This window comes from Anolis carolinensis, chromosome 4 (genome assembly GCF_035594765.1).
Source record: "Anolis carolinensis isolate JA03-04 chromosome 4, rAnoCar3.1.pri, whole genome shotgun sequence".
Classification (NCBI taxonomy): Eukaryota; Metazoa; Chordata; class Lepidosauria; order Squamata; family Dactyloidae; genus Anolis; species Anolis carolinensis.
In genome coordinates, this window is record NC_085844.1 from 201,116,765 (window position 1) to 201,136,298 (window position 19,534).

At 38.0% G+C, this 19,534-nt stretch overlaps 2 protein-coding genes across 8 annotated transcripts in view; one reads left to right on the forward strand and one right to left on the reverse strand.

Annotated features, from left to right (window-relative positions):
• rassf5 (Ras association domain family member 5) overlaps positions 1-19,534 on the forward strand; it is a 131,260-nt gene that overhangs the window by 79,895 nt on the left and 31,831 nt on the right. The gene's annotated exons all lie outside the window — the stretch shown is intronic.
• The window catches only part of eif2d (eukaryotic translation initiation factor 2D), an 81,028-nt gene continuing 64,491 nt past the window's right edge, over positions 2,998-19,534 (reverse strand). For 2 of the 4 annotated variants that reach the window (XR_010005511.1, XR_010005509.1), the window contains 3 exons: positions 16,086-16,356; positions 12,737-12,864; positions 2,998-3,795 (listed from right to left, as the gene is read on the reverse strand). The gene's annotated coding sequence lies outside the window, so the exon portion shown is untranslated. The remainder of the gene's footprint in view (positions 3,796-12,736; positions 12,865-16,085; positions 16,357-19,534) is intronic. The other 2 variants (XR_001730604.2, XR_010005510.1) reach the window with 2 other exon arrangements.

The following is a 19,534-nucleotide window of genomic DNA, read 5'->3' on the forward strand; positions in this document are numbered from 1 at the left end:
CACTCTATTTCTTTCTATTTGTGTTATGAGTAGAAATATTCAATCAGGCAGACAAGATGAATAGATTAGTCTATCTCATCAAATATCTTCTTTCTCAAATGATGGCAAGTGCCAGATGCTTCTGAGGGTGGGTGCGAGAACACACAAACAGCTCACAATATGTGTTAATATATTGACATTTTTTAAAAAAAAACTTTGGAATTATTATTGATTTAGACTCAAGCCTAGAAGATGAGTGTTGGTTTGAATCTTTTATTGGTAGCATTTGAGTTCTGAGTTGTTGTTTTTTCCTTTCTACCTAAAGGAGTTGTAGAAAATGGGTATATATCTATACTACATAGCTTATGGCACTTTGTACCACTTTAATATCCATTTCTCCATCTTATGGTATCCTATGGTTTGCAGTTTTCAGTGAGATAATTAGTATCGTTTGGCAGAGACTTTTAATGTTGTACTTCAAGAGTGTGCATTAGAGAATTACTAAACTACAAATGCCAGGATTCTATAGTGTGGAATCATGGCAATTAAAGTGCTATCAAATTATGAAAATTATACAGTGCATGTAATCACTGGACACAATGCATTTGGAACAAGAAGAGATCAGTAATACCTGAGCATCTTTGCAAAATGGTACTACATCTCTTCTGATAATATCTAATGTATATCTATCAAGTTTTTATAGACATAATTCCTTGCCTTGCAGTCACCTAGCAGAAATATCTCCAGAAAAAAGAAAGAAAAAAACAATACAAAAACAGTATGAACCTTTGCTTCCATAGAAAGATTGATGCAATGTGGGTGATCCATCCAGTTTCCTGCCTCAATTCAAACTGGTAGAGAATTAGAAAACCTGTAGCACCATTGATTAAGAGCACTGCTATCGGAACCAAGGAAGATGTTCCATTAATATGGATTGTGAAATCCCATAAAAGTTATCAGAGATCAATGATTTTGTATTTATTAATGCTTTCTCCCTTGGATTCTGAAAGCTAAAGATGGAAGTGGTGAGATACTTACCGGTAATTGGCTTTAATTACCTTTTAAAATATGTGATTGCCTAATATACCAGCAGATAACTTTAGTTGGGGGGGAGGGTAATAGCATTTTTATTGCTACATCCTAGTCTAGTAGACAAGTTATTTGAATGACTTTGTCAAACTGCTGTGCTATCGCCACCATTACTATTAAAGGAAAGAAGTGGTTTGGACAAGACTCCAATGAAAGTATATAAGACCATTATGAGGTGAGGTTGAGTCACGTTATGCTCATGTTTAACTGACATGTGAAGGAGCTCTGCACCAATGTAGTCACATAGAGCTCGCCAATGTTTCATGTTCCCTGCTCCTAAAACAAGGGTCCCTAAACTAAGGCCCACAGGTCTAATGCAGCCCTTCAAGGTAGTTTACCCACCCACCCTCACCCTAAACTTTATAGACTTTGAGTTGTCCTAAGTATCAAACGACTTGAAGGCAGACAATAACAACAATCCTAATTAACTTGAATATTTCATAACCCAAAAGCAGGCCCACATTTCTCATTAAAATACTGGAGAGTTTATGTTGGTTAAAATTGTTCTTCATTTTAAATACTGCATTGTTCTTTCATGTTTTTTGCACTAGAAATGAGATATGTGCAGTGTGCACAGGAATTCCACCTCCCCCAAACTATATTCTGTCCCCATAACAGTCTGAGTGACCATGAACCAGCCCTCGGCTTAAAAGGTTTGGGGATCCCTGCCCTAAAAGGTGTCTATTCCAGCTTTCCCAGGATTAACTAGTAAACTGGGCTTAATAGGCAACTAGTTTTTCCATTTTAACCGCACTCCCACTCCAAAAATAAATTGTAAGATTTTGTGTCAATTATTATTTATTAGCAGTAAGATGACAGTAGAAAAGTTATCTGTGGTATGGAGACCGAAGTGGGTTATTAACTGATGCTTCCATATGAAGATCTTTAAGCACCTATTTATTTCTCCCTAAATTGTATTGTTTTATCAGTTTATCTTAGCTACAAGACTGTATTAATCCATTAATTCAGCTATAAGTATCCTTACTATGGGGTCTGTGAATGCCCCACATACACATTCATGCTTGTTTCATTTAGAAGACCAACAGTGGTTTATCATATTTTGCAAACCCGGATTAAACACAGGTTTGTTACCCATGTTTGCATACAACTGAAACCAGTGTTTGTATTCAGATGCAATAGCAAATTGGTGTTTCCTAAAAATCAGGGCTGAAAATTTCAAATCCTAGTGTGTGTATATGGTGTGAGGAGGATTTGGAGGAGAAAGTGCCTGAGCCTGAGGTTCATTTTAGCAACATCAAAGCATCATTAGAAATGTTCTATTGGCCCTTCCAGATGTGTTACACTGGAGCTGTCAAGATCTTTAAGCAGTATGGGCAACGGCTGTGCTAGTGAAAGTGATAGGAAATGTAATCGAGCACCTTGTAGGCTACTGGGTTGCAAAAAGCTAATGCTGGTTTTCTACTTTAAGTCTTAGTTTAAATGCTAAGAGTGACATTTCTGTCTGTTTCTCAAAATGACAAAAATTAAGCTTGAAGAACCTTGGAAAAATATTATTGATTTCCTCATGTATGTTCACCATATGTTTTGGAAGCCATAATACATGGGATACATAGATTTAGGAATCATGTCTTGATAGCCTTTGTACTTTTTGTTCTGTCAAGAAGAAGAAGAAGCTGTCGATATCAAAGTCTTTTCAATGCCAGTCTGGATCAGTAAGTTCTGCTTGGAAACACAAGGGCTTATTCATTCTCAGCTCTCTCCATAGTGTATATCAGCATCAAGAAGGTGCATCTAAATCCCTACCTGCTTGCAAGTGGGTATGGATCATCTTACGCAATTCCAATTTTCTTTTCTAGCTTTGGGATTTTCAGATATAAATTGAGGTCATTACATGATCTTTCTCCCACTGGACTTTTTTGTTATGGGAATTAATTTGCTTGTTGAATTATTCCTTATTATCTCTTGCTAGTTTCCCATTGTATTTAACAAAAAAACATAAGCAGCTGGTTTGTCCCCCCCCCCTTTTTTTTTTTGGAAGACTGAAGAGGTATAATTTAAGACTTTTAAGAAGTTGTTGCCATCATCATCAAAGGGCAATTAAAATTATGTGATTACTGCTGGCACTATCGTTGGAAGCTTGAGTTAATAGAATAACAGATGGCATGGACTGAAAGTACAGGAAGCAAGGTGTCCCCCACTGCTCTAAAAGGTACCTGGCATTCTTAAGTATATAACTGCCAAATTATGGTCGAAAGTATTTCACTACCAAGTCATGTCCTTATATGGGAAAAGAACAGATGATTTATAAAAAGGTAATTGATATCCTTAAGCTCTTGATCACCTTAGGAACCTCCTGTTGACAGCATGCTGGGGTTGGGGGAGTCTTTTGGAACAAAGCTGAAATACTTGTTACTGGAGGAGAGAGAATAATTTTGTTTTGTATATATTTGATGGGAAGGAATCTTTTCCAATTTCTGCACTTGCAGTTGTGAAGCACATACATTAAATGCTTCCTGGGCTTACATTCTAAATACAAGCAATTTGATAAGCAGAACACCAACATTAACTGACGTGGGAGGAATGGTGCTTTTCAGTACACCTTCAAACATCCTTTGGGATTATTATGGGGTGGAGGTGGAACAGGTGCAGCATTCAAATTTGGCCTTCATGCAACTCTTGTCCAAGCATACAGATTCTCAGAAGTAACAATGTTGTTAATCCAGGATGTAAGGATGTTCCTGGTGGGAGGATGAGACAGCAGGCAGTCTGCATACAAGACACAAAATGGTGGTGGTGTAATTTCTATGAGGTGCAACCACATTTTTTTTCATCAACACAACAATGAAAAGGAAAGAGAATTAACTTCCCTGGCACTTGACCTATTTTATCCTTCCCAATACAGACTTGGCCACAGAGAAGTTAATCAGAGAGAAACCTGATCTGCAAACCTGATACTAAGGTCTCTTGTTGAGAATTGTAAGGTAGCCTTCTGTCTTGCCATAATGAAACGGAAACCAAGGGAAGAACTGTACTTCTGAGATGCATGGGATTAAGATAGCAGTCCTCTGAAACAGACAGATTTGTACTGTGTTATGCAAAGCTACTTGACCAAATTTTGTATTTATTTAACTGTCTGAAATATTGGTAGTTTTCTGTGTTGTATCTGAAAAGCAGAATGAATTTTTCTGTTCCCATCATCCTTTCTCTTTTATTTTTTTTCTCCTACTGCCTTTTTCTTTCCAGTCTTCATTCTGGGTTTTTAAAAGAATGATGACTGGCATTTCAGTCTCTGCCTAAATATTTATTTATTTATTTATTAACTGCATTTCTATGCCGCTTTTCTCACCCCTGGGGGGACTCAAAGTGGTTTACAACATAATAAATGGCAAAATCTAATGCCACACACACACACACACACACACACACACACACACAAAATTATATCACATATCTAAATCAAAAACATATAACTGTAGATTAAACAATTAAAACTATAAAAACATCAAACATAGACATAAGACATAGGCATGTTATTTCAGCAATTAACATAGATCCCTTCTATTCCCCCGCCCCCACCCCCATCTCCCTCCCCATAGAGTTTCAACCCTTTTTTTATACCCTCTTTGATTTCCCATCCCACAAGACACAAGTTCTTTAGGTACTGATTGAGTACAGAATGGGGAGGGTAAAAGCATCCTGGGCCTTCTTGAGGAATGATAAATGTGGTATGAGGTCCTTGGGGATGACGGGTGGACAGTCTTATCTGATGATGGCAGTAAGTTACTGATCAGTTTGATAAAAGTCCAGAGCAGCATAAATTTTATCATTTTTGTTTAGGGTTGCAATTATGTGAATTTCTTATATTTTGCACATCTGTTCATCAAAATTTAATTAACCAGCTAAGTACATTGAGACTAGAGAAGGACTCGGTTTCTGAAATGTGTCTAATGTAGAATAGCCCGCTGCTTATCCTTTATTCATCATAATTATTTGTGCTTCAAAGCTTTGGCTTTTTTCTTTTCAAGTGTATTGGACATTGTATTGTTTTGTTCTTGTTGAATTCATATATTTTCCTCAAATTTCAGCTGTTCTGTTACTTTTATAGTCAGAATGGTTCTTTTTAAAAACTTTGTGTATTGTTACTTGTGGGTGGGAGTTCACTTTATTCCATTTTCACTAGTTTCTAAAGCCACACATACACATCCAGCAAGCCCAAATGCTTCAATTTTCCTCTGCCGTCCCTCTCAAAAAGGTGACAAGAAATAACGTCATGGCACTTTTTGTTATTATTTAGAGACAGAATTCAGAGAAGAATTATATTCTGGAGTTCTTATGTATGAGAGATATTTTAGCATGTTTTCACATGTTTGAGGGTTTCTTGGTGATTTCGGAACAAAAATGGACCCAAATTTGTGATTTTTTACAAGAACAAAATGACTCTTGTGGATTTGTGGTATTCATTTACAGTATTTATATTCCGCTGTTCTCACCCCGAAGGGGACTCCAGGCGGATCACAATGTACATATACATGGCAAACATTCAATGCCATATGGCATACAGACAGAGACAGTGGTAGGCTTCAGGGGTGACAAAAGTGTAGCCCATAGTCTATGTTATACCTGCTCTCGGGATTCAACCAATATAAAACAACACCATCCAAAATAATGACCTTGAAACAAGAATCCAAAGTTCTCTCCCCTGCTGGTTTGCTGCTCTTGGGTGGACTGTTCCATTAGCTCTTATTTTAGGGGTGGAGCTTAAAACTCCCCTGTAGGTTTGGGTAAGATGGTTCAGCCCTGCAGCCTGAAAGCTAATCTCGAGAGGCATTTTTCCCTCCCATTTCATTCCAGATCAAAACCTCTTAGAGTTTGGTCAGAGAATTGTCTGGGTTCTTTGGCCTGGCAAACCAAACAGGCAACCTAAATCACGTACTTACCACACCTCATAGCTTGTACTTATCTACAGGATAAATAGTATGGATCATAACTAGCATTTACTATCATAGCTTTGTGTACTTACCATACCTCACAGCTAGTACTTACCATACTCATAGTTTATGTACTAACCTTATAGATTACAGTTACTTCATAGCCTAGTGTGTATACCACCACTGCTTGTGCTTACATTATAGAAAATACAGTAGAATCTCAGTTATCCAAGCCTCGCTTATCCAAGCCTCTGGATAATCCAAACCATTTTGTAGTCAATGTTTTCAATATATCGTGATATTTTGGTGCTAAATTCGTAAACATAGTAATTACAACATAACATTACTGCATATTGAACTACTTTTTTCTGTCAAATTTGTTATATAACATGAAGTTTTGGTGCTTAATTTGTAAAATCATAACCTAATTTGATGTTTAATAGGCTTTTCCTTAATCCCTCCTTATTATCCAAGATATTAGCTTATCCAAGTTTCTGCCGGCCCGTTTAACTTGGATAAGTGAGACCCTACTTGTAACACTCCTAGGCAGCGCGAACACTGAGAACCAACACGGAGGCCAATAAACAATCTAATATCTTTTTTTAAGCAATAAAAGTTTCAAACAAAAATAAGCAGAATAGATAGTCAAATCGTTGACCTTTTAGAAAAGATCAAAATTAGTCCAAGGAATGAAAGTCGTTATAATTTCAGTGATTTTACCTCATATTATTTCAAATACAGTAAAATTTTCTGTGTGATTAAACTCAATCGACAATCTTTGTTTTCTATTATATGTTATTCTGAATCATTATTCAAGAATCCTGCCTGAAATTACCATTTCCTGTGTTCAATAAACATATTTTTGGTTATCCTTAACCAGTTTCAAGAGTATTTACTTTAAAGGGTTTAAAGTGCATCATAGGGTATACCAATCACCGTTGGGTAGCCAGACGCCTAGCCTTCCTTTTCCCCAGCGTGCCGTCACACAAAGCAAATAGAATATGTTCTTTCATGGGATTTTGCATAACAGCTTCTGAGAAAATACCCATTGATACACATGTTAAGAAGAGGTGTCTGTTTAGTCACTAGGATTTTAAAAATAATATACATGCATGATAGAACACAAATATGCCTAATAAAATTTACAAAAGAGGAAAAGTTACTTGCTAACCATGCCCACTGTAATACTGTATTTTTCAATTCTAAGATTTCACCCCCCCTCCATTTTAAACATTTTTAAAAATGAAGTTTATCTTAGAATCATGGGTGTTTTTTGTATATATAAATAAAGCTTTTTTCTGTTGGTGGTACTGAAATGGATGTGCATCTTACAATATTTTTTTCGTGTCAGGAGCGACTTGAGAAACTGCAAGTCGCTTCAGGTGAGAGAACTGGCCATCTGCAAGGACGTTACCCAGGGGACGCCCCGATGTTTGATGTTTTACCATCCTTGTGGGAGGCTCATGTCCCCACATGGAGCTAGATCTGACAGAGGGAGCTCACCCACGCTTCCCAGGTTGGATTTGAACCGCCAACCTGCTGTCGACACAAGAGTTTAACCCATTGCACCACCAGGGACAAGTGATAGCATCTCACAATTGAAGAAATACAGCATATGTTTTAAGAGATAGTATTGGCACACAAAGATGTTGTGACTCATCTTCCACATAAGAACTAGCCAAGTATGTTTTCTGCAGATATTCAGATCACGGTAGCAAAGCCTAGATGGAGCTGAGGGCCATCTTCCTTTGCAGGGTGGTTGAGAGCAGGACCAAAGCAAGTGCAGGAGGAGGGCAGACGCAGAAGAGAATTGGGTCATCCCTGTTTCTTTCTCTTTTTGACTATTCTCTCTCCCAGTCTTTCTCTTATTCCCTGCCTATTTCCTCTTATTCACCTAATGGGCTGGCAATAAAAGGAGGAGATCATGCTTAACAGAACATGTGAACGGATGTTTGCAGAGGCCTTTGGCGATTAGGTCAAGGACTGTGTGAAATTAGGCAGAGCAAGGCATCCCTCCCTAGAGATACAGGTTAAGCACCCCCTGACCTAAGGCAATGCTTCCTAGCACCACTTCCATTACTGAATATCATGAGTGGGAAATTGGGTGAGAATGTCATCTGTCTTTTGTCATTTTGCAGTGCCGAAGGAATGATGCAGACACACAGATAGCATTTTTCTTGATTTGCAGGTGACTTTATTTGAGAAAGATGTTTCTGACCTTTTCCTTATCCATTTCCAATTCAGATTGGATCTGTACTGCATTTCAGTTTTAGCTTTCATCTGGATTTGGATAAAGCTTCTTTAGAACAAATACTTGAAGCTTTTTTTTCTCTTCAGAGGGAAAGAGCATTCCTGCCAATATAGGCTCTGCAGATCTGGGGTGGTAGTTGTGAAGCTAGCCAGATGTTGGATTGCAAGTCCCAGAAACCCTAACTGGGATACACAATGGTGAGGGATGCTGAGAATTGCAATCCAACAACATCTGGAGGGTCACGAAATGCACATCCTTGTTGGAAATGATATTAGCTGATATAGGGTCTATGTGACAGTCTTGGCACCACAGTTTGAAAATCAACATGGAAAAGACTTGCATGTGCCAGTGAATGGGCACTATTGTCTTAAAGTGCAATTAATCGGCATGTTATTCTAGTGAGTTATTTTATATTACAGCTTGTCAAGACAAGCACCTAATCAAATTTCTGGAGGAGGAAATGATTTGGAAAAATCCAGATCTGACAAGACTATGGAGGAGGAGAGGCATTGATGAAATTATCGTCTGCAGAATGGAAAGTTGACCTTAAAATGAGAGGTGTATTAATAAATGAAACAACAGCATTCACCCTAGTCATCCCATTTTTTAAAAAGTCTGCTGTGGTGAGAGTTATAGTGATGTTGCTATGGTATCATATAAAACTGTGTGAATACTGGCTTGCTATTAGAATTATAGCTCTGAACATAAATACTTCACTTGTTGTTCTTATAGAGTAGAAGCAGTTCTTGTACCTTCAAGTCTATGACTGGGAACTGTGAATAAATCCACATAGGACATGATTTTCTATGCATTCTTCATGGATTTGCATTGTTGTTGGGCACCTTCAAATTGTTATTAGCCTTTATTAGTACCCTAAGACAAACACATCATGGGGTTTTCTTGGCAAGCTTTATTCAGAGTGGGTTTGTCTTGCTGTAGTTATTTTTAATATACTATAAACTTTTAAGAGACAGCAACTATTCCGAGGTTTTTTTTTTCTAGCTCTGTTCTATTTAGTTCCCCCTTTTTGGGTGGACACATGTAATAGAATAATTAGTTTTAATATGCTATATATAGGGGAAATATGAATTGTATTGTAAGGAGTCTTGTGCATTTGTATAGAATCATGATCTATTCCTGTTTGTTTCATTCGTAAGGTCCTGTTTTTGTTTTTGAGCACCTCTCCCGAAAATGGGCACCTTTCCAAATGAGCTTTTCAGTCCAAAGTCTGAAAAAAATGAAGATTTTTGGCCCATTGGTGGCAAAGCGCCCGGCTGTAGGGCCTGCCAGGGCCTATGAGCATCGAGTAAGAGGCGCTTGGTGCACTGAAAATCTGCCGACCAAATGGCTACTATTCCCACTTTTTTTGTTTCACTGATATTTCCGTTCCGGAGGGGGGTTTACCATTTCATGCATTCCGAATGAACACAATGGTATCAAAACACAAAATAAATGAATGAAACATTAATTGGGCCCATGGCTGATAATAAGCCTCAATTGCTCCATCATCTTTGGCCCACAAAGCCCAGTAAAGAGTTCCCAAGCAATATAAAAAGTTTGCAGAAGTAATAGAGTTCATTAAATTGCTATCAATGTTGGATTCAAGCAAGATCCACATTTTAAAACATTGTAGCAATCAAAGTGTTAGGAGGTCCAGCATCTCCTAGTGGCTCATGGTGTACTAAAGAACTGCTGTTCTTCTTTCTATCTAACATGGGTGTCAGATCTGACATGTTATCATTTATTATGAGCAGGTCATTATAATAAAAAAAACTTATTAAATGTGACCCACAGTTCTCCCAGCACCAGGATTGTGTGAATGTCTAAAGAATTGTTGTGGCACCAATTCAATTGTGTTAGTAGCCAGTGATTTTTTTAGCACTGTCAACTGTTCTCTAATTAAGAGAGAAAAAACGGCAATAAATACATAAAGGAGCATACTTTACTAGTTGAAAAGTAACTCACTGCAGAGATATCTAGAAATACAAGGCAAGTCTGTCAAAACTTCCCTAGTACAGGATAAAACAATGTCATGAGTGATTTGGGGTTGCTGCTGAAAATGTTCACCACAAGTTCTTTCTCTTGCACAAATAGCATCATTTGCTCCATGTAGTTACCCACATTGTGAATTTTTTCCGCACATGTTCCCTGGCCTTAATGGTGTGGTAATGACTATTGAATTTGTTTATCTATTGTTTTCTCCAGTTTCTCTATGTATTTACAGCTCTTCAATAATGTGTCTTGTTTTCCTGGCTAGAAGGTGACATTTAAGACCACACATTGTATTATTCACTTCTAAAAGTGCATAAAATCAAAAAAGTCTTCAATTGAAACCAATTTTTACCTTCTACTACAATAGCAATTATTAGGCAAGTCTTTCTCTTAGTCTCTTATCTGTGCTGTTTGGAGACACCTCTGCAGGCATGTTGCACGAGTGTCTGTTCCATTCAAATCCAGGTGCAAGAAATATAACAGCCTTTTGTATCACAGTACAATTGATGTAATACATGTGGCATTTTGACAGAGTTATGTTTTGTTTATTAAGTTTGTTTGTCACTCACATATTGGCTACAATGACATAGAGGAGATATTTGGTATGGTTAATCAGTACAGTGAGTAAATGCCTTCTCTCGAATATCTAGGGTTGAATGTAGTTTTTCACAGAGTAAAAACCCTGTAGGCCATCTAAACAATACCTGTGGTCTTGACCACAGATGTGCCCCACATTCCTAAATCTACAACATCTGTCACAGGCAGAAAATTGGGTTGTCAGCCTTTGAAGTTAACAGTTTTTCCTGGAGGCCCTATAAAATCCTTTCTCTTCTTTGTATGAGATATATGCATTCATGTGCAATCAAGATGAAATTCTGATGGGTCTGTTCAATTGATGGAGAAGCACACATGCACCAAGCAAAGTAAACATAATTCTTTCCATCTCTGTATACTACAAATATCCCATAAACACAATGGCACTAGCAACGAACTTGGTTATCTTTTTTTCTATCATTGCTGTTTTGATAAAATGTTCACTGAAATGAAATACACTGTACAAAGACTTATTTGACTTTGCATCCTAACACTTGCAAATTCTCTTAACTGTTGTTCTAAAAAGATAATGAAGGCAGAGTGCAGCAAGTGTGGGTTGCATAAGATCTGCATGTCTATACATATATTCTCCAAGGTGGTGTTTGAAAACTCCTTGAGGCCTTCTAGACACAATGCAAATGATCTTCTAGAAGAATACCAGTGATTCACCTCAAATGAGATCAGAGCCGGCCCTAGGTATTTTTCAAGTGTAGGCGAACAGAATTTTGGCGCCCCCCCAAACCAATCACTGAAAAATAAAAGCGTTGGATAAGCGAAAATGTTGGATAATAAGGAAGTATAAAGGAAAAGCCTATAAAACATCAAATTACATTATGATTTTAAAAATTAAGCACCAAAACATCATGTTTTACAACAAATCAATAGAAAAAGCAGTTCAATACATGGTAATGTTATGTAGGAATTACTATATTTGCAAATTTAGCACTAAACATTGAACAGGGATATAGGGCAGTGTGGACTTATATAACCCAAATAGCCCTCAGTATTAAAAAAAACCCTCTAAAATCAGGACAATAAATAAAGAACAACACTCTGAAAACAGAAGAAATCCAGACAGTAAACAATCAGGGACAGCTAACTCCTCCCAAAAAAAGATTCTCCCAGGCAAGAAGAAGCCAGGCCTTGAAGCCACAGGGCCATTAAATGCTAATCAAGGTGATTAATTACAACATTCACACCTGCTTCAAAGAAAAGTTCTTTCTCCCACCCTGGACCTTCTACAGATATATAAACCCCACATACCTAGCTTCCAAGTTCCTACAGACCTCACAATCTCTGAAGGCCCCAAAGGTGGGCTTGCGTGGTGCGAAGGTGGGTCTGCGCTGGCCGGAAGGCCCAGTGCGGCCGCTGGAAGGCCCGAAAGAGAAGGAGGTGGAGAGTGGTGCCCTCCTCCCAGGACGATGGTGCCCCCGGGACGATGGCGCCACAGGCAAATGCCTATTTCGCCTTATGGTTGGACCGCCTCTGAATGAGATACACCCTTTATTAAAAGATGCAGGAAATTCCTTCCAAGAAGTACATCGCTGAGCCAACCCTGATAAAAGAATAGATAATGATCCACTGTGTCTTGTATAGACCCAAAAACATATTCCCAAAAATTGCATAAGTTTTATTCCACAGAAATGATGTTTCCCATGATTTGACTGTAAAATCTATGGCAGAAGATTTAACTGAAAAAATATCCTAATTGCTAACCCAGTTTTATTGTGAAAATCACTTATTTGATTTTTGTCTATCACATTGCCTCACAATAAAAAAGCATTCTGGTAGTTTTTCAGTAATGTTTGGGCAAACTACTTTTTTTCCATTTCTTAGAATACCCTAGGTAGTATGGCTATTGTCAGCATTATAGGTTTGTGTTTTTGTTTTTTTTAAAAATAGCTTTTATAGTTTATAGTTTTTTTAAAAAAGTGTACCATACCTTGTCTGCCAAGCAGCTCAGCTTTTTGATTGATCATAAAAACGTCTACATTTGGATGTCTTTTTCTCATATAAAGTGACATAGGGGTTGCATATTGCCTCCAGGATCATAAGCAGCATGAGTATTTGCTGAGGAACAAAAGTGGGAGAGGACTGTTACCTTCATGCTAGGCTTGTGGGTTTCTCAGAGGCATATAATAGACATGATAATTGACATTTTTGTTTAATTGTGGGGGATAATTAACACTCTTTGAAAAATTGATTTAGGGAAGCAGTGTTCTGAAGATCTTACAGGCACCTTTGCAATAAAAATAGTATAGCAAAGTAGTATACTTGTTGGAAAACTCCTTGTGAGTTCCACTCTGAACTTTTGGTTTTCTCAAAATGGCTACATCTTACTGCTCACCGACACCCACATTGGGTGGTTTCCTAGTGAATGCTAATCTTTCGGTCCCAGTTTTTTTGCCTTTCATTTCATCCATCTCTGGAATGCCCTACCGAGAGCTTTTGAAATTCGCATCAGTTTCTGAAATTGAAGTCAGCTCCCCAGGTTTCCTGCCCTTCTTGTAAAAAGGAGGTGGGGAACCGGACCATGCAGGACTTTATGAGCATCTGAGAAATCAATGGTGGATTAAAAATTGACCCAATTTTTATTTGCTTTATCTGGAAAAAAACATGAAATGGATGCTGGCAAATATCTTTTGCCTCCTACAAAAAATTAACAAGTTGTGAAGGTTGCAATAATAACTTTCAGGAAGACGTATCCATACTCTTCAAGGCTTATACCTCAGATGGAGCAGTGTTTACTTTGATTGCACTAAATGAGTTTTATGACTGTCATAGTTTCAACAATAATCCATCATCTGTGTTTGTCTCCTTGCCAAAGTATACCTGACTATGATAAAAGGTGAAGTTTCTTGAAGTTGATGTTTGGACATTTGTTTCAGTTCTCCTGTTTGGAGTCAAACTACATTTCCTTCCATTGTATTCTGGGCAGTCCTTCTGTCTCTCTCTCTCTCTCTCTCTCTCTCTCTCTCTCTCTCTCTCTCTCTCTCTCTCTCTCTCTCCCCCCCCCCCCAAGGTGAAATTCCCATAGTAATCAGGAGAGTCAATTTTTCATCTGCTTCTTCAGACTTTTTCCTCTACTCTCATCCTGTCACGATCTATAGCTTGTTGGATTCTGTTGGGTAACCTCATTTAGTACTATAAAACCCAACCCTCAAGCAAACAACTATTTCTGAAGCTCTAATACATCTAAATTACTGTGTTTCAGAACTTCTTCCCTCCCATGCTTTGGGGAAACGCACAATGGGAGGAAGATATGTTGAATCTATATGCAGCTGTTGTGAGAGAACAAAGAAAAGATTTTCCTATCTATTGGTTGGATCTCTGAAGGCATGTGGGTTTGGCTCACATGTACCTCTTACTTAGAAAGGAAAGAACAAGCAATTTCTGGTTCAACAAAATAAGGTTTTGTAATGGAATATAATACATTATAAATACATGTGGGTGACAGTAGGGGAGAAAAAGACTTCATGAATATATGAAGCATTTTGTTGAACAAATAAACCCAAGCCAATCCATTCACACCAAGTAGCTCAACAACTAATTACAACATTAGACACAGATCATTACCCATTCCATACTGTTCCTCAAGACTTACTTATTTGTATTCTTACAATTATAGCTTACTTTCCAGTGAAATGTATTGGTCTTCCCAAGGTTTTATAAATAAAATTATAAGTATTGAGATTGTATGCCTGATATTATTCTCCCATTCTTTTCAGATTGGCACTCTTTGCTTTCTCCAGTGTTGCTATTTGAGCTAAAGTTAACATATTCACAGCCACATTTGATCCTTAAATGGTTTGTTGTTATGTGCCTTTAAATTATGGAGTTTCTTTGATAAAATGTTTAGGGGGGTTGCCTTTGCTTTTCTCAATTATGAGAGAATGTGATTGCCCAAAGTTGCTCAGTAGACTTCCATGGCTGAGCAGGGATTTGAAACTTGGTCTCCAAAGTCCAGCACCCAAACCATTAAACTTTTCCGATATAGGTGATATCAGTATTTAAACTGCCCATTTATATACCTATCTTAATCATGGATAATTTACCAGTAAATCCCATATTACTTTTTAATTATCTTCATTAACTTAATTCAGTTTCAATATACTTATAAATCCACTGTGGATATCATTTATATAGTATCTAGATATACAACCCTTTAAAATATTTTTCAGTAACATTTAGGCTACTGTGTATTTTGGGCTGTGATCCTGTTTGAAGCAGTTAGTGAGTAAAGTTTGACCATTGAATATACACAGAAGTCCAGAAGATCGAAGCTGATGGGAGGCTAGTGCAATAGGAAGGTGAGGGCAGCAAGATAAAAGAGGATGCCGTGAAACGGAAGTTGTGTCTTACAGCTGTTGCACATTCTGACAGAACTGTTGCACGAGGAGGCACTGGAATCTTTCTCATGCAACGTCAGAAAGTAGTAATACTTAAATAACCTCTAGTTATATCAGCGTAACTTACCAAGGGGATTCCTGCCTTAAGCCTCTAAACAGTGCTAAACACAATTCCATGTAGCACTAGGAATAATTTAGGAATGCTAGGAGTTGCGATCCAGCATCAGCTGCATGAATTCCACCTTTTCAAATGCCAAGACAGATATGGCAAACACAGACACACATAAAGAACAACCCTACTTTCTAGTCTTTTTTTTTTTTTAGTACATTGGTTAATGATGAGAGGGAAAGCCGTAAGTTGTAAGACTATTTAAGCAATAAATAAAAAAATAAATGACGCCCACTGCAAAGATTATGCTGTATACGTGCTATGATATGTTCCCAGGGCTCAGATTAAACTCATTAACATTTTTACAAATAGCAAACTACAAATATGCAACTGTTTCTTTTTGGTGTGAACTCCCCCAATCTACCTTAATAGGTGGAAGCTGTATCAAGGAGGGACTGTTTTACTGGTGATAGAGATGCAGTAAGATAATGTTTCTAGCTCTCCCCCATCAGCAATTTGCAGTGTAGCAAGTAATTGTGACAGGGATACTGCTTCTGATAGTCACACCGCAGATAGTTTACAAGAGACAGCTGGAAATTTCATCTACTGCATCTCAGTTGCCAGCAGTATTCTGCTTTGTTTCGTATGGCTGCAAGCTGTTAAAGTAGGTTTGGAAGGCATTTGCTATAATGGAAATACTGTCACAATCATAAGCATGCATATTTAACAGTTACAAATGCATAAGTGTAGCTTAGACATTCATAAATGCTCAACAGAATGCCAGCCTTGAAGTCAAATGGAGAGAACGAAGTCTTGAAGCTATCGCTGCTCACCATTATACATCTCCTAGTACTTAGTTCCATTCCTTAGGAAAAAAGGACCTTTCTTCTTGACACAGTAGGCCAGAAGGCCCATATTCTCAACCCAACATGGAGGAGTCAATTTTCTTGACATGGTACCACTGTAGAGTTGGATGTTCTGTTGTCATCTCAGTCAGTTAGTCGACAATAGCAGTAAATGTTGGAAAGGGTTTAAATTGTCTAAGCAAAACTGTAGGTCCAAGGGCCATTTTTCAGGGTCTGGGATATCCAAGGTGCTGCAGCACTGTATAGGAAGAATAAACAAGGTATATGGGGAAATGTCTTATTGTTAAGGAGAATTGCATCCCATAGAGATAAAGTTCTTCAGTAGGGTAGAATCAGGGTACAAAAGGGCTCTAGGGGCCTGAAAAATATAACTGAGTCACAGAAATGTATTTGGTGACCTACCTTTAATAATTATCACTCTTTCTTTAAAATAGAAAATGCCATCAAATAGAAAAATAATTAGTTGTAAGCTCTGACCTTTCTTTTGCTCTGTGTGTGTGTGTGTGCATGCTGTTTTTTTTTTCTTCAGGTCAGGAGTGACTTGAAAAACTGCAAGTAGCCTCTGGTGTGAGAGAATTTGCTGTCTGCAAGGACGTTGCCCGGGGGACGCCTGGATGTTTTGATGTTTTACCATCCTTGTGGGAGGCTTCTCTCATGTCCCCACATGGGGAGCTGGAGCTGCTCTCCCCAGATTTGAACCGCCGACCTGTCGGTCAGCAATCCTGCTGGCACAAGGGTTTAAGAGCACCAATATCTATATTAAGTTTAACCTATTGCACCAACTGAAACAGTTAAAATGAAACATTAAATGTTTGCTTATCTACTATATTTTTTTAAATGAGCTCTAGATTAAAAATATGTTTTTGTTTCTAGATCGACAGTAATACTCAGAAATAAACTATAATATCTATGAGGAGAGTTAATGTTAGTAGGTGGAATAATTTGAACTCAGTAGTAATTTCCTCCTAGCTATGACCACTAGGTTTATGGACCACACAGTGCTTGGGTGTGATGCATATAATAAAAGGTGACTAACATACAGATTTTGCACACAGTTAAGCAGCTGTAATTTCCCCAGTTTTACTGTTATATGTACAGTTGAGTCTGTTTTCGTTTTAAACAGTTGGGAAATTCCCAAAAATATATATATATATATATTTTTTACTGGAGGAAAACCCCTATCATGTCAAAATTTCTGATCTACTGAATCTAGGCCACAACACATATAGAAAGTTTCTAGTCTAGCATAAGCTTCTGGTATTGTCCTTCCATTCTTATAACCCTATAATTTGTTTGATTGATTTCTGCATTTGTTTCATTTGAATAATCTTTTTGATTTGTTTGAATATAGACATAATTTTGTTTTCCTTTTCTCTGGATTTGGTTTACCCTGTTGATCTCAGTAGAAGAGCTAGCCATGTGGCATACATTTTATGTCAACCAAATAATTACAGATTTCCGCAGCATCACTGAAATTTCTATAGCGTGGACCATAGGTTCCCAAACATATTTAGCCTACCGCCCCCTTTCCAGAAAAAATATTACTCAGCACCCCGGAAATTATTTTTTAAACTTTTTAATGGCAATTAAACTGAAAGATATATGTACCTGTGGCCATCACGGCTCCCCTGGATTGCTGCAGGGCCCACCAGGGGGCGGTAGCGCCCACTTTGGGAATCAATGGCGTAGACTTTCCCTACAGACTAAACATCCAAAATCCAAAATAATTCACATGGGTGCCTGAGATAGTGACACATTTGTTTTATGGTGGTTTGGTGTACACAAACTGTTTCATGCACCAAATTATTAAAGATATTGTATAAAATTACATTCAAGCTATGTGTATAAGGTGTACATGAAGCATAAACGTATTTCATGATTGGACGTGGGTCCTGTCTCCAAAATATCTCATTATATCAGGCCTGCACAACCTGTGACCCTCCAGATCTTTTGGACTTCAGGCCCCAAAATTCCTAACAATTGGAAGCTGGCTAGGGCTTCTGGGACTCTTGAGTCCCAAACAGCTGGAGAGCCACAAGTTTGCAGGCCTATATTATAATGTATAACTATATATAAAGACAGATATTACACACACACACACACACACACACACACACACACACCAAATCCTAAATCCCAAACATTTCTGGTTCCAAGCATAAACCTGTACCAATTAATTCCCATGTCATTTTTGTATGTATGCTCTTTTGCAAAGGGTTCTATGAGAATGGTTTCCCCACAGAAAACGGTACAATTGGAACAAAAGGTACAAATGTTTTAGACATAGTAGATGCTTTGATTGTCTTTCAACCTCACTCTGGTGCCTTAAGGGGCATTGTATTAACAACCAGCATGCTTTCTCATGCCCGAATTTCTGGAGCAGGTGCCAATGACATCCTGTCTTATCTAGTTGCCTAGTAATAGCTGGAAAACATGTCTGAATATCTGAATAAGAAGAAGGTCAAATAACTCCTTTTTTTGTACATGGGTGCCCCAAACAAAAAAAAATCAGAAAATGACAGAACTCCTTATGATTATTGAGACAAGCAGATCTTTGATGGAACCTACTGACCCTTGATATGGATGAAGTGTGTTGGGTAATCCAAAAGTTGTGGATAACATTTTTCTCTATTCTAGAGTTTTGGGCAAAGGAGTTATTGTTTTTAAAGTGGGCCCAATCATGACGGTTGGAAAGGTGTAGAACAAAACATGATAGAGGTTAGAACTTCTTTTGTATTTAATTTATTATTGTATTAAATATTTTATGCTGGGGGGTTACTTCATGGAGATAACATCATTTTTAAACTGAAGATGATGGTGACTGGACTTGGGACTTTAAATCTGCAAGACATGTGCTATCTCATTCCTTCTCAGTGGAGATTGTGGGTGTTATGCAACTAGTAGGGCAGGTATCTAATCTTCTCCTTTGTGACAATGGCTGTGTCACTACTAAAATAGTATTTCACAGCCATCACAGAAAAGCCTGACTGATATGTCCAGTATTTGCAGAAAATAATGTGTTGATCTTTTGCTTTCCTCTAATGTACTAGGTCATACTGAGCATGTCTTCTAGTCTCTGTTTGACTTTTCTGTATGGTCATATAGCTCACAGAAATCAAAAGGAACTTCACTGAGAATAGGAGTGTAAGAGCATTGTTAGGAAAAAATAATCCTCGCAATGCAGCTGTGCATTTAGAGTTGGGTAACTGTTATGACAACCAAATATCAATGAATTTCAGCATCACTAAGCACATCCCCAGTAGCTGAGGAAATGTTGCCCATCCATCCCAATTGCCATTGCTAGGGGCTTCAGAGGAAGGGGAGAACAGGTAGGTACAGCACCATCTTGCCTAGGTCCAGCAACTGAGGAAGAGCCCTCTCCCCATCCTAACAGCCACTCCTGTGACTTCCAGAGG